The 14,688-nt window shown below is 37.8% G+C and overlaps 1 protein-coding gene across 1 annotated transcript in view; it reads left to right on the forward strand.

Moving 5' to 3' along the window:
• The window catches only part of ARL15 (ARF like GTPase 15), a 459,416-nt gene that overhangs the window by 252,225 nt on the left and 192,503 nt on the right, over positions 1 to 14,688 (forward strand).

Raw genomic sequence — 14,688 nt, forward strand, 5'->3', positions numbered from 1 at the left:
CTTTCACTGAAATTCAGAAAACTAAGATCATGGCATCTGGTCCCATCACTTCTTGGGAAGTAGATGGGGAAACAGTGGAAACAGCATCAGACTTTAGTTTGGAGGGCTCCCAAATCACTGCAGATGGTGATTGGAGCCATGAAATTAAATGACGCTTACTCCTTGGAAGGAAAGTTATGACCAACCTAGATAGCATATTAAAAAGCAGAGACATTTCTTTGCCAACAAAGGTCCGTTTAGTCAAGGCTATGGTTTTTCCAGTGGTCACATAAGGATGTGAGAGTTGGACTGTGAAGAAAGCTGAGCGCCGAAGAATTGATGCTTTTGAACTGTGGTGTCAGAGAAGACTCTTGAGAGTCCCTTGGACTGCAAGGAGATCCAACTGGTCCATTCTAAAGGAGATCAGTCCTGGGTGTTCATTGGAAGGACTGATGCTAAAGCTGAAACTCTAATACTTTGCCACCTCACGCGAAGAGTTGACTCATTAGAAAAGACTCTGATGCTGGGAGGGATTGGGAGCAGGAGGAGAAGGGGATGACAGAGGATGAGATGGCTGGATGGCATCACCGACTCGATGGACATGAGTTTGAGTGGACTCCGGGAGTTGGTGATGGACAGGGAGGCCTGGCGTGCTGTGATTCATGGGGTCGCAAAGAGACACGACTGAGCAACTGAACTGAACTCACTGAAATTATTTTTAGAATAACTCTTCTCCACTCACTTTGAACACAAGTATAGACAAGTTTGTCAGGAATTATAGTTGAGATTCCTTGACCCATTCTCTGTCAACTAAGATTATATGGCTAAAATCCTATAGAAAATTCGTGTCTATCATTTTCACTTGGATCTCCATTGAGTATTATATAATCTTTAAAAATCCATTCAATCTCTGACTTCCCTGGTTGTCCAGTGGCTCACACTCAGAGCTCCCAATGCATGGGGTTTGGGTTCGATCCCTGGTCAGGGAATTAGATCCCACATGCAACAACTAGGACCCAGCACAGCCAAGTAAATAATAAATATTTTTTTTAATCCATTCCATCTCATTTTAGTTAATAATCTTAATGATTAATAAAACCACATAGTACACTTTTAAGAAGGTACCAAAAGGTATACAGTGAGTATTCTCTTTACTCCTCACGAGCCCTGTTCCACTCTAATCTGTAACTCTCAGCCTTCAACTAAGCTACATTATTAAAAAACTTTGACTATCAAAAGGTTAGAAACATCAACCTGATAAATTTTGCTTAATATAATGAATATGGACTGTACATTAATGAATGTAATTTTCTTAAACTTAGTACTTCTAAGATACTAGCAGTAAACTGTTACAATCATTTCAAGAAAATTAGCTTGAAAAGTTTATTCTCTAGGTTATTACTCTGAGTTTTAAACAGTTTTACCATATATTTATCGCAAAGCTTTTCTCCAAAGAAACAAATCATTAAAGATGCATTTAAAGGCCTTTGCCCTTATTTTTTCAGAATTGAGTCTATGTTCCAAGGCATGGCTGTGCTATAGATTTTAATCCATTCTTTCTCTCAATGATAAACTTTTAGGTTGATTTTTGGATTTTTAAGATTGTAAACAAGGTTGTTGATGCTTACCTTTGTACGTGTTTCCTTTTGTATCTTTGTAAGCATTTCTCAAGTATATAATGATGTAAAATTGGAATTACTCGATCTGAGGACATGCACATATTTAACTTGAGGGGTATTTAAGTTGCACTTGGGGTTTGGAGATGACGAACAGTAAGACTCTGAGGTCAAAATCTGGATTTAAATCCTAATTGTTGAGTCATATTGGGCAAATACTGAAGTCTGTATCCTCATCTATAAAACAGGGATAATCTTAGAACCTATCTCATAGTGAACAGTAAGGATTAAATGAGCCCATAGAGAGTACTCAGTATTAACTGTTGCTCCTCGCCTCCTCCAGACCGAGATGTTAAGAGGATTAAATGACACTTGTAGCCCTGTTTGGTACAGTGGCCTGTCAGTGCTCATCAGATACACAAAGATGATACAGGAAACAATCCATCTAGGCACAATATATTTATATGCTTTTGAGGGTGCTCAAAGAATAAACTATAAATACAAAAAGAAATTGAAATCATTAAAGCAATGAGGACCTTAGACAACCCTTACAATTTTTGTTAGAGTAGTAATAAGCAATTAATTTATCTTTCTTTCATATATAGAGAGTTCTTATCAGAAACGGCTATTTTTAAATCACTAATAAAATGTTCTTTCCTCTTTTGCTGTGATGAAGCCAGAAAGATCAGATCATTCAGTGATTTTTCGCTTGCACAATTTGACACTAAAACTTGTTCTTGATGGTGTTCCAGATAGATCATCCTTGCCTCTATTTTTTAATACGTCAGTTTCACAGCACTGTTAAGTTTGTAGCTTTGTCTTTAAAAAAGCAAAACAAAAGTAGGTGTAGAATGTTATACTTTGCCAAAGCATGAAAATGAGGGAGGTGTTTGGACTAGCTGTGGACCTACCTGCAGATCTCTAGCTTTCCGGGAGGCCCCACAGGAGCCCAGAAATCTCCTTTTTATAGTGGGTCACATGGTGTGGTCTCAGGATGTGATTGACAGTCTTGTTTCCTCTCTTTCAAGGCCCAAGAAGTTACTCAGATTATTTGAGTGTTCTTCGCACCAGTTCTTACTTTCAGATTTAAATAAAATCTTCGTAAACCTTAAAGGTGGATTACTTTGCATTACTTTTATTGCTTTTCAATTGTTTTTGGAACTGAGTCTTCCTAAAAACAAGATTTTCTGGGGTGTGTTTTCTTTCGGGGAAAGTTTTAAGGATTCCTTATGGACTTTCCCAAAGCCCTAAATTTACCAACCAGAAGGGCCTGATGGAAACAAATTACTTGATAAAATAATGAAAACAAGAAAACAAGACATACTAGGGAAAAAAAAACTGCTTCCTATCTCTCTATTCCTTATCATAAATCAGACCTGTGTATGTGTTTAATAAAAAGGAGGGCGTTGTTTCCCCCCACCCCCAGTTCATTCTCAGTTTCTTTTGATCATTGATCTGGGTGACCCTACACGCAGGGTTTTTTTTCCTTCATTTGACATGGACAGATTTTTGAAGTATAGCTCTCCTTTGGGAAGCCCAGCCAGTTCCACTTGACTAATCTGTGATCTAATGACAGTAATGCAGGGTTACTACAGTGGCCATTTTGTGTGCTTTGAGGAGGGCAGCCAGACAGAGTGGGAGAAAGGCCATGTCTGCGGAGAAAGAGAGAGGCAGGGTGATCGAACAGTGTGAAAAAGACTTGTTAGCCCACATTAGTTTGCCTGATTTACTTCACAACAGGCCAAGAAAGGCCAACAGCAGGGTTGTTAAATCGCAAAGTTGAAAATCCCGGTATTAGAAAGCTTTCAGATCTCTGAGAGCTGTTCATTCCAAAGTTGGTTTTAACTTACCTTTGAGTTATACCAATCAGAGGAGCATCACCTGGTCCTTCAGTCTTACATACATTTATGAAATGATTCTGTGACCCTGGGTTCTTCTTCAGTGCTGCTCGTTTTCGACACCCTGTCCTAGGTGGACCTTTGTACAATGGACTTGGATGTAAAAGAGGACCCAAATGCAGAGCAAGTCATTGCACTTGTTTATGCCCTGTGTTCAACCCTTAATGAAGTGTCCATGCATTCCCTTTGGAAACGCTGCAGGAGTGCCTTGGTGAATTCCCATGCTGACAGTGGGACAGAGCTCTGAAATTTGTTCCTGCATGTCTACTCAGATGTGTGTCTGTGTAAGTGTACATGCTTGTGAGTCCTCCCTATAGAGTCAGTGTTATTTAAGAAAGCTAAATTAGTTTTCAATGTTTGTCTTTCCTCTGTATCAAGCTTAAACTGGTATATTTTACAGCTTACGGTTGTTTATGAAAGAAAATAGATGATTTATCAAAAAACACCCAAGTTCCTGGAATATGTTGCCAGCTTAAATATTATAAGAGCGCAAAAGTGATCTTCTGGAATTTTTATTACTTTTTCTTTCGTATTCAAAAGGACTTTGGAATTGATAGATTAGCTCAAGAAATATAGTTAAAAACTACATTGTGCTGTGCTAAGTCACTTCAGTCGTGTCTGACTCTGTGACCCCATGGACTGCAGTACACCAGGCCTCCCTGTTCTTCACCATCTCCCAAAGTTTGCTCAAGCTCAAATCCAATGAGTTGGTGATGCCATCTTCAAATCACCTAGATACAACAAATCATTACAATATTACAGTAAGAGCCAAGGGAAATATGTAAGGAGTACTGTGGGATGACAGAGAAAAGACTGAAATTATTTGAAATAATGTGTGTAGCACAAAGTATGTTTCACATACATTCTCTCAAGTAATTCTCTCAACTGCTTGGGGGAAGCCTGGTATTGTATTACTTCCTTATCCATTTTATAAATGAAGGTCGTGGTAATGAAGTAATAAATTACTCAAATCCAGTTTGTGACTTGAACCCAAGTCTTTGGACTTGAGCTCATCTGCTGTTTCATTTGTTGTCCAGTTGCTTAGTTGTGTCCCAGTTCTTTGTGACCCCGTGAACTACAGCGCAGTAGGCTTCCCTGTCCTTCACTGTCTCCCTGAGTTTATTCATACTCGTGTCCATTAAGCTGATGATGCAATCCAACCATCTCATCCTCTGTCACCCCCTTCTCTTGCCCTCCTCTTTCCCAACATCTGGGTCTTTTCCAGTAAGTCAGCTCTTCACATTAGGTGGTCATAATATTGGAGCTCCGGCTTCAGCATCAGTCCTTCCAATGAATATTCAGGGTTGATTTCCTTTAGGATTGACTGTTTTGATCTCCTTGTTGTCCAAGGGACTCTCAAGAGTCTTCTCCAGCACTGCAACTTGAAAGCATCAGTTCTTCGGTGCTCAGCCTTCCTTATGGTCCAATTTTTACATCTGTACACAACTACTGGAAAAATCATAGCTTTGACTATACGGACCTTTGTTGGCAAATTAATGTCTCTACTTTTTAATACTCTGTCTAGGTTATGATAGCTCTCCTTCTATGGAGCAAGTGTCTTCTAATTTCATCACTGCAGTTGCCATTCACAGTGATTTTGGAGCCCTAAGAAGATCTGTCTCTGTTCTACTTTTTCCCCTTCCATTTGCCATAAAGTGATGGGACTGGATGCCTGCATCTTCGTTTTTTGAATGTTGAATTTTAAGCCAACTTTTTCACTCTCCTCTTTCACTTTCATCAAGAGGCTCTTTAATTCTTCTTCACTTTCTGCCATTAGAGTGGTATCACCTGGATATCTGAGGTTGTTACTGTTTCTCCTGGCAGTCTTGATTCCAGCTTGTGATTCATCCAGCCTGGCATTTCACATGATATCCTCTGCATAGAAGTTAATCAGGGTAAAAATACACGCCCTTGACGTACTCCTTTCCTGGTTTTGAACCAGTTCATTGTTCCATGTGTTGTTCTAATTGTTGCTTCTTGATCTGCATGTAGGTTTCTCAGGAAACAGGTAAGGTGGTCTGGTATTCCCATTTCTCTAAGAATTTTTCACAGTTTGTTGTGACCCACACAAACAAAGGCTGTAGCATAATCTTTGAAGCAGAAGTAGATGTTTTTCTGAAATTCCTTTGTTTTCTCTGTGATTCAGCAAATGTTGGCAATTTGATCTCTAATTCCTCTGCCTTTCCTCAACCCAGCTTGCACTTCTGGAAGTTCTCAGTTCATGTACTGTTGAAGCCTGGCTTGAAGGATTTTGAGCATTATCTTGCTAGCATGTGAAATGAGTGCAGTTGTGCAGTAGTTTGAACATTCTTTGTCATTGCCCTGCTTTGAGACTGAAATGAAAACTGACCTTTTCAGTCCTGTGGCCATTGCTGAGTTATCTAAATTTGCTGACATGTTGAGTGCAGCACTTTGATAGCATCAAATTCTAGGATTTGAAATAGCTCAGCTAGAATTCCATCACCTCCACTCATTTTTTTCCTAGCGATGCTTCCTAAGGCCGACTTGACTTCACACTTCAGGATGTCTGGCTCTAGGTTAATGACCACACCATGGTGGTTATCCAGGTCATTAGCACCTTTTTTTGTATAGTTCTTCTGTGTATTCTTGCCTCCTCTTCCTAGTCTCTTCTGCTCCTGTAGGGTTTTACTCTACCACAACAATCTCTTCTCTTTGATTTTATATATAAAAAAAGAAGCATTTTATTTGATTTTTAAGATATACTTTTTTTTTCACTTTGAAGTTTTAAAGTGATATATTGAATAATATATATAATAATTATTATATATATTATAATATATATATATTATTACTCAATAATAATATATTGAGGAATATATTGAAGAAACTAAACCAAATATATATTTATATATTTGTGAAATGGAATGACTGTTGTATTCTATGCTTACAAAAGGAAGTCTGCTGATTTGGGCTTAGCTTACTGTCCAGATGTCATTAGAGAAAGAATGACACTGAGAGCAATTTTTGTGAACACCGAACCTCCTTCTTAAGCTTTCCTGGCTTTAACCCACCTCTAGCTCCATTCATTCAGTATTTGTATCCCTCAGTTTTATAAGTGAGAGACAAGAAGGAGAAGAGGAGATCAAAAAAAGATAATGGAAATACAAAACCAGTATATTTTGGGAATTGTTAACCATTCTAAAGAGAGCAATGCATTTTCTTAATGTGACCCTTATACACTTAGATAAGAAATAATAATCACAGAGTTAAAAGGTACCTTTGCATTAGCTGTTCTATTTTTTGGTCCATGCATGCGTGCTCAGTCCCTTCAGTCATGTCCAGCTCTTTGCGACCGTATGAACTGTAGCCCACCAAACTTCTCTGTCCATGGCATTCTCCAGGCAAGAATACTGGAGTGGGTTTGCCATCTCCTCCAGGGGACCTTCCCAACCCAGGGATAGAATGTGCGCCTCCTATGTTTCCTGCATTGCAGGTGGATTCTTTGCCACTGAGCCACTGGGAAGGCCCCTCCCTGGGAATGCCCCTCCCTTTTTTGTTGACTTCTATCACCCAGGTGACATGTGATGGAGAAAAGACAGGCTCGGATTTAGATCAACTCATCTGACCTCAAAGTGGCAATCGATTCCTAGATTCTCTGTATCTTGTAAAGTGCTGTGACCTACTAAAGGATACAACACATTAGAAAATACTTCTTAGCTCTCAAAATAATTCTGAGTTTTAATTTTATACCACTGTTATCTTCTCTGAATGATATTGCATCGTGTCTCTATTTCAGAAATTGTTGATGTTCTTGTTAAGAAACTTGCTGAGCTACCTTTTATTGAGTCAGCAAATATTTACTGGGAAAAGGGATCTCTGTTTTGATTACTGATATATCTGTAGGTGCCTAGAGCACCTCCTTCAAACATAGTAGGTGCTCAGTAAATGTTGGCAGATTAACACATTTATTCAGTGCCTATAATGGATTAAGCTGTGTAGTGTTCAGTATATGGACCAAGTCCCTGCCATTGTATAGTGTTCCAACTGGGCAGTTTTCAAAGCTGTTTTTCTTTATAGTGTGGTGGCAGTAATTCACTTTTAGAGATAGGTAAAATGAAAGATTTAGATAATGGTAAAAAAAATTATTATAATGCAGCATTCTTAAAAATACTTGAAAAAATTAATTAGGATATTTAAGAGAAAATGGGAATCATTATTTAAAATACCTGTCTGAATTATGTGCCCAGTACCTTTTTTTGTTTGCTTGTTTGTTAATGTTATTTTATTTGCTGAGAATTTCCATGTTTTATTCCTGAACTAAAAATATTTAATATTGTCATGTTAAAACATAATTCAGATATTGCTTACAAAATTTATTGAGTAGAATTGTTCCTTATTTCTTCTCTACCCTTGAAGAAATGGAAGTATGTTTAATGTATTGGAGAAATGTAGCATTTATTAAAGAACTTTGAATAAAAACCTCCTAGGACCAGTCATGGTAGAACTCAGAAATTTGGTGAACATTAACTGGTATGACATTTGCTAAGGCAGGTGGTAAATGTCAAAAAAGTATCCACTTGCCTTGTATGGCATATATGCACCAAGCCTGAGACGCATTGTATCCCTGGGGTAATCATCTGAAATGCCTTTCATCTGTTTCACAGACTCAATCGTGTACAGAAACTTTCACTCTAAGACCACACTGAAAACACATCTGTGCTTAAGAATGCAGATTTTTAAAAAACATATACATATATATATATACACATATGTATGTGTGCGTGTGTCCATGTTAACTTCTTATTTAAAATAATCTGTCTTTTATAGCAGACTCTTGATTTTCATCAAGGTATATTCTCAACTCTTCTCCAATAGAGAAGTCACTTACTATGTAATATTGATACTTGAGAGAAAAGACTAAGTCATTTTTGTATGTTTCCAGAAATCACTTACCTATTTCAGAAGAGGTTTAATAACCCAAATCAATCTTTATTTTAGTTAATTAATTTAAAAAAATGTTTTTTTGGTTGCACTGCACAGCTTGTTTCGATCTTAGTTCCTCGACCAGGAATTGAGCCCAGGTGCCCAGCAGTGGAAGTGCAGAGTCTAACTACTGGACCATCAGGGAGTTCATTCAAATCAATCTTTTAATGGGGAAAGGATGTGTAGGAAGCATATTGTACTAGAGACCTTCACACACACACTTTAGGCCTTTGGATCATGAGAATCAGAACATCCCCTACAGTAAATCCTAGCTCTTTATTAGGAAAAGATAGCCATCAAATACAGAGTTAAGGGAACAGTTTGGAATCGACGTGTACACACTGCTTAATTTAAAATGGATAACCAACAAGGACATACTGTATAGGACAGGGAACTTTGCTCAATGTCATGAGGCAGCCTGGATGGAAGGGGAGTTTAGGGGAGAATATATACATGGATATGTGTGGCTGAGTTGTTTTATTACGCACCTGGAACTGTCACAGCATTGTTGATCAGCTATATTTCTATATAAAATTAAAAGTTTTTAAAAAATACAGAGTTGCTGAATGTGTGCCAAACGGCTTGGAGGGAGAGCCGGGGGGACCCTGCAGCAGTGTCCACTTGGGGCAAATGCTGCCCAAGTATTTTCAGTTCATGTCAGACAAGGTTTGGGGTGCTGGTTTGGTCTTAATCTAAAGAATACTCTGGCCCAGGCATTTGGCTCAGTGTCAGAATGTCTTTCATGTTTGAGTTGAGCTATGGAGAATTCACCTTAGAATGGAGCAAATTCCCTAGACCAGACTTCTATGAGCGTTCAACAATAGACACTATTCTCAGTGATTACCAAGAATTCAATTACATGTCCTTTTCACCACTAAAGGGCTGCATCTTTAACATCAAAGCATGGCTTTGTGTTTGTCCATCACCGTTTATGAATACTTTCTTTATATGCCTGTATCATATAAATATGTATGTGTATGGGGTGTGATTATGAAGCAATAAGACCTTCAAAAATATATATACTGCAGTGTGTATGAACACTTTTCCCTTCTAAGCACAGACTTTTAAATTTTATGATGTATTGTGTTACAGGAAAAAGTGATAACAGATGAAATTGTATAATTTGGACTGTATTTTCCTATTTAAAATATATTTCAATATTCATGTTATTATAAGACTTAACAGATAAAGATCAACTTAAAGTTCGTCTGTATTAGTGTTATGTCTGAGACCTGGTCAAAGATATCTCTGGAAGCCAACCTAGTAAGGGAGAGGAAAGCCTGCTGAGGCCTGGTGCCTTAATGACCTTCCCTGTAAGGAGTAATGCAGAGACAAAGAGGTTGATACTCTCTACATCCAGGATTACCATAAGAGGCTCTGTTACTTCAGCAGTGCCAACTCCATTGAATTGGTCTTCTGCCTTCTGGCAAATAAGCCATCCAAGAAAACCTTTATATGTGTTTTGCTTTAAAAAAAAAAAAAAATTTCTTCTTGGTCACCTATGTAATCACGAATTTGTCTAAGTTCTATGAATGTGTGTTGCATCGACCAATTTGTTCTTTTATTCAGTATGTATGTGTTGAGCACCTGCTCACATAGTCTAGGAAAAATTTACTCTTTAGAACTAAACATCTTCATTGCTGATGGTATTCACAAGAATATGCAAAGACTTCTAAAGATAAATACCAAAAGAATTCCAAATAGGTTTTGGGCATCACTTGGAATAAGTATGTAGCATGAAGCTTCACAAGGAGATGACTCTCATATCAGTTTTAGCCCTAAAAGTTCTGGGATATACATGCATAGATTCCATATTCTACTGCCACTTAAAAAAAAAAAGTTTCTCTACTGTGTCCATTAGCCACACGTAAGTAGCTGGAGGCAGGGGAGGGAGAGGAATGTGCGGAAATGTGTCTGACTTAGGATGTCTCGTTTTCCAGTATCCCTGCCAAGGGCTGGCAAGCCCAGAAAGGCAGAGGCTGGCACTGTTCCCTGTGACGCTCCGCCCCGCATGGCATACCCCATCAGACGCCTGTTCTAGGCGTGACCCAGATTCCCTAGCTGATGCTTGGGTCCAGCAGTGCCCATCACATTTCCTTTTTTCTGTTCCCTCATCTCTTTATCTCAAGTCTAGCTTAGCCATTAAGTTGTAAGAAATGCTCCAAAAGCCTGTGCCAAATTGTGTCTGCCCTTCTCAATGGCACACGCCCAACTGTCAGTTGACAGGTGGACACACCACCTGGGGAACAGTTATCTTCCTGCACCAGATGGAGTTTTACTGGTCCAGGAGAAGGCCCACGACTGGGCTGCTAGAACAGATGCTCTGCAGACAGTCTCTGGATCTCAGCTTTCCTCATCCTCCCATTGTTCCACCTTCTCTCACCGTGGGCGTGGATGTGAGCAGAGTTCTCTAGCCTTCTAGGAGATTTCCAAAGTTAAAATTTCTCTACTAAACTGATGTTTGAGGAACAGTCTTTAGCCCTCTAAAGCTTAAGACAGTCTCTAAAACAGAGATGTAGAAGTATGGAATTTGAATAGTGACCTTAAAAAACATAAGTTATGAAAACATTTGTATTAGCCATTGCCAAAAGGTTATTTGGCTGGTGTTGGGAGTGTTGACACTTTAACTGGCTTTTTCGCCTCTCAATAGCACAATCTGGATTTAAATCTATTTATGGTAAATGGTCACACAGAGAAAGTAGTATCTTCCAGATTTAAGTGTGGAAGAAAAATTTTCTGTGGTCTGATACATTTCCTTGTTTTATTATAAATAATTGAAAAAATGTGAAAGTGGATTCCTTTGATTTCCAACCTAGTACTTAAAAATTTTAGAGGAAATTTAATTTAGTGAAACTTGTTTTTCAAATAAGAAAAAAACCCAAATGTTTTCAATTTTGCCTTTCAGCCATAAACCATCTGCATTATGACAAATGACTCATCAATTTTAGTAAAGAGAGTCTAAATGTCCCATCTTGTTATAGCTCCTTGCAGTTGTGTTACAAAGATGTCTTGCAGCCTTATAGCTCATGCAGGGAGGGTACCATGGCACACTTATTTTTATCTCATCATTTTAAGGATTTTCTAATTGGCCTCCTGTTTCCTCCTTTTTTCCACTCTTTATCCTTCCTTCTGTCCTTCCTCCCATTCTTTCTTCTTTTTTCCTTCCTTCACTTATTGTGAAATACTATATTAAAAATGTGAAAAACATGTAGGACCATGCTTGTGGTTTAAAGAAAGTATAACCAATGCTAGTATCCCTGCATCCACAGTATAGAATAACACCGTATTCATCTCTGTGCCCTTGATTTGCATGTCCCACTACCTCCCCATCCAGAAACAATCACTGTCTTGACTTTTGTGTTGCCTATTCCCTTGCTTCTATCACCTCTGTATTACATAGTGCTGGGCCTATTTTGACCTTTATGTAGGTTAAGAACTCATACTGTGAAACATGTTCTGTGATTCTCTGCTGGTTCGCGATTACATTTTTTGCGATGCATCCGTGTTTATCACTGTGGCTATTATTCATTCCTTTTCGTTGCTATATAATATTCTATCATATGAGTATATCACTGTTTATCCACTCTACTCTTGATGGATATTTTCCATTGTTGTTTACATTGTTTGGATATTGAAAAAAAACTGTGTGAACATTTCTCAGTGTTTCTGATCTATACATACAAACATTTCATAATAGTATATACCTAAAGAATGTAAGGATTTTGAAGTACCTGCATATTCAACCTTATTAGGTACTACCAAGACGTTTTCCAGAGTAGATAAAAATACCTTTTGTTCATATCCCTGTCAATATGTGGAATTATCTTGCTTTTTATATTTTGCCAGTCTTTGTGCATAATTTGACATTTTCTGATTGTTGCTGTTAAATACAAGAAATTTACATTTATATATTTTTGTAGCCAGCAAACTTGCTAGACTTTCATCTTTATGATTTATCTATATATTCTGTGATTTTTCTGTGTGCATTAATTTCATCAGCAAATAACAGCTTGTTTCTTCCTATCTCTGTGTTATTTCTATTCCCTTTTCTTATCTTCCTGCACCGACTTGGGGCTTCAGGACAATTTTGAATAGAATTGGTGACAGCAAGTGTTCTCCTCTCCTTCTGACTTATAAAGGAGTGGCTTTGAAACATTTCTTCTTTAACTATAATGTTTGCTACAGGCTATTTATTTTATTTATTTATGTATTTATTTAGAAAAATGACTTTAATCCAGTAGAAGATGAAGAACATTCTTATAAAAGCTGTCCTTTTCTATTGTGAAATATATTTTATGATGAGTGGACATAGAAATTTATCAAATGCTTTTAAAATAATTATTGAGAGACTTATATGATTTTTCCCTATTAATAGTAACCTACTAATATGGTAAATTACCTAAATTTATTATCTAATATTTAATCATACTTGCATAGTTAGGTGTGATGGCCACAGAAGAAATGTCAGAAGTTCTCTGCTCTTAATTGACTTACAGTCTAATTGAAGAGACAAAAAACATGATTAAAGAAAAGTTAATAGATGCCAGAAGGGTATGTTGTAATTATTTGCCACATTAATGGGGCTTTCAGTTCTGGCAAAAACGACTATGGGCTGTAGTGGACTGAGCCAGCTTCCTGCAGGGATTCTGGGGCTGAAGCTAGAAGAATGGCTATTGATCTTTTATGACCCTGAATAGCATTGCTTCGGTTTACCAAATTACATACCTGCTTTTTGAGATTTGAACACTGGTTTCAAGTCATCATTCATGTGGAGTCACTACTGCTTAGTGAGATTGCATTTGTCTGACAAAACCACTCTTAGGATCTACTCTGTTCCCAGCCAATATTTTGCTGCTGCTTAGTTTTTATGTCATTAGTCCGATCCTGAATTTGCTGCTATAAAACAAGCTTCGTAAATATTTGGACCCCCCCCCCCCGCCCCCGCCCGCCTTAATAAACTATTTGATTTTCAAGGCTGATTGGAAAAGAGATTAAGAATGATTTGATTAAACAAACCATCATAAGGCACCGATAATATGAAGAGGACTCCATTTGGGTCCTGTGTAAATGACTAATCATACTTGCCCTCAGAAAGCTTCAACCTGTCTACTGAGAGGTGTAAAATTCAGTGAGATTGGTGCACTGCTGTCCTTGAACATCAAGCAATTAAGATTCTCATTTTTATCTCATTGGGGATGATTTTTGCCTCAGTGGTTTCAAGAAAGTTACTCTACCTCTGAACAGGCTGAGAAAATCATTTTACTGAGTAATGGGTCCAAGACAGGGAGAAACTTAACTTTTAAGTGGCCAAAATAGTTTATTTTTTTATTATTTTCTTTCCGAGTTCTACTTGTACACATTTCTTTGTTTTTACTTGACATAGTCCTACAGGTTCCTCTTTTACAGTTCTTTGCACTTTTTGTCATTTTCATCACATGTGTACCTACCCCAGTTTTGACAATCCTGTAAGACCTCTTCAGTCAGTGCTGCTGCCTTCCCATTCTTTTTGCCTTAATTTACTCATATGCTTCTGATAATTCCTCACTTTTAGAATGAGTTGTTTTTTCTTCCCTTGGTCTTTTTGTGTTTTGCTCTGTTGGCCTAGTCTCATTCTTTATTATCTTTCCACATGCTTTTGGAAAGAGCTGTGTTAGTTGGCAACATATCTGCCACATTAACATGAACATTTTAATCGCTGGTGTCCAGGATGCATCACGTTTCTGTAGCTGTACAGTCAATCAGCTAATATACAAAATACAGTATTACGATTATACTTATTAACATTTGGAGCCATTTAGTGTTGTTCCTGACAGCTGTAGGTGTGGTAACAGCATTTCTGGCTTCCTCCATTGTTGGCTTTGTAAACATGGTAAATGCCCACAGAAACGAGTCACATGTTTAAATTTTAGCAGACTGGAATATTTGTGGTAAATGTAGTTGTGCCTTAGTATCTCTGCCATTCCTTGTAGCTGTCCAAACCAGAGGTGCTGCTTCCTGAAAGTAGAGAAATCAAGGACTCCAACCATAACACGGTTTTGGTGTTTGCTCTTAAGGAGATCTGGGACTACAGACTCCTAAAGTTTTGAAATATCATGGTTTTGTTTGAAAACTATGAGCTATAGCCTCAAGTTGTGAGTAGTACCATCTAGGTTACCCTCAGACAACTTTCTTCTGCCTACTCAATTTTAAAACAAAAATAATATATTCATCCACACGAGGAAAATTTGAAAAAGGTCAGTGAAACTATAAAA

This window comes from Bos taurus, chromosome 20 (genome assembly GCF_002263795.3).
Source record: "Bos taurus isolate L1 Dominette 01449 registration number 42190680 breed Hereford chromosome 20, ARS-UCD2.0, whole genome shotgun sequence".
Taxonomy (NCBI): domain Eukaryota; kingdom Metazoa; phylum Chordata; class Mammalia; order Artiodactyla; family Bovidae; genus Bos; species Bos taurus.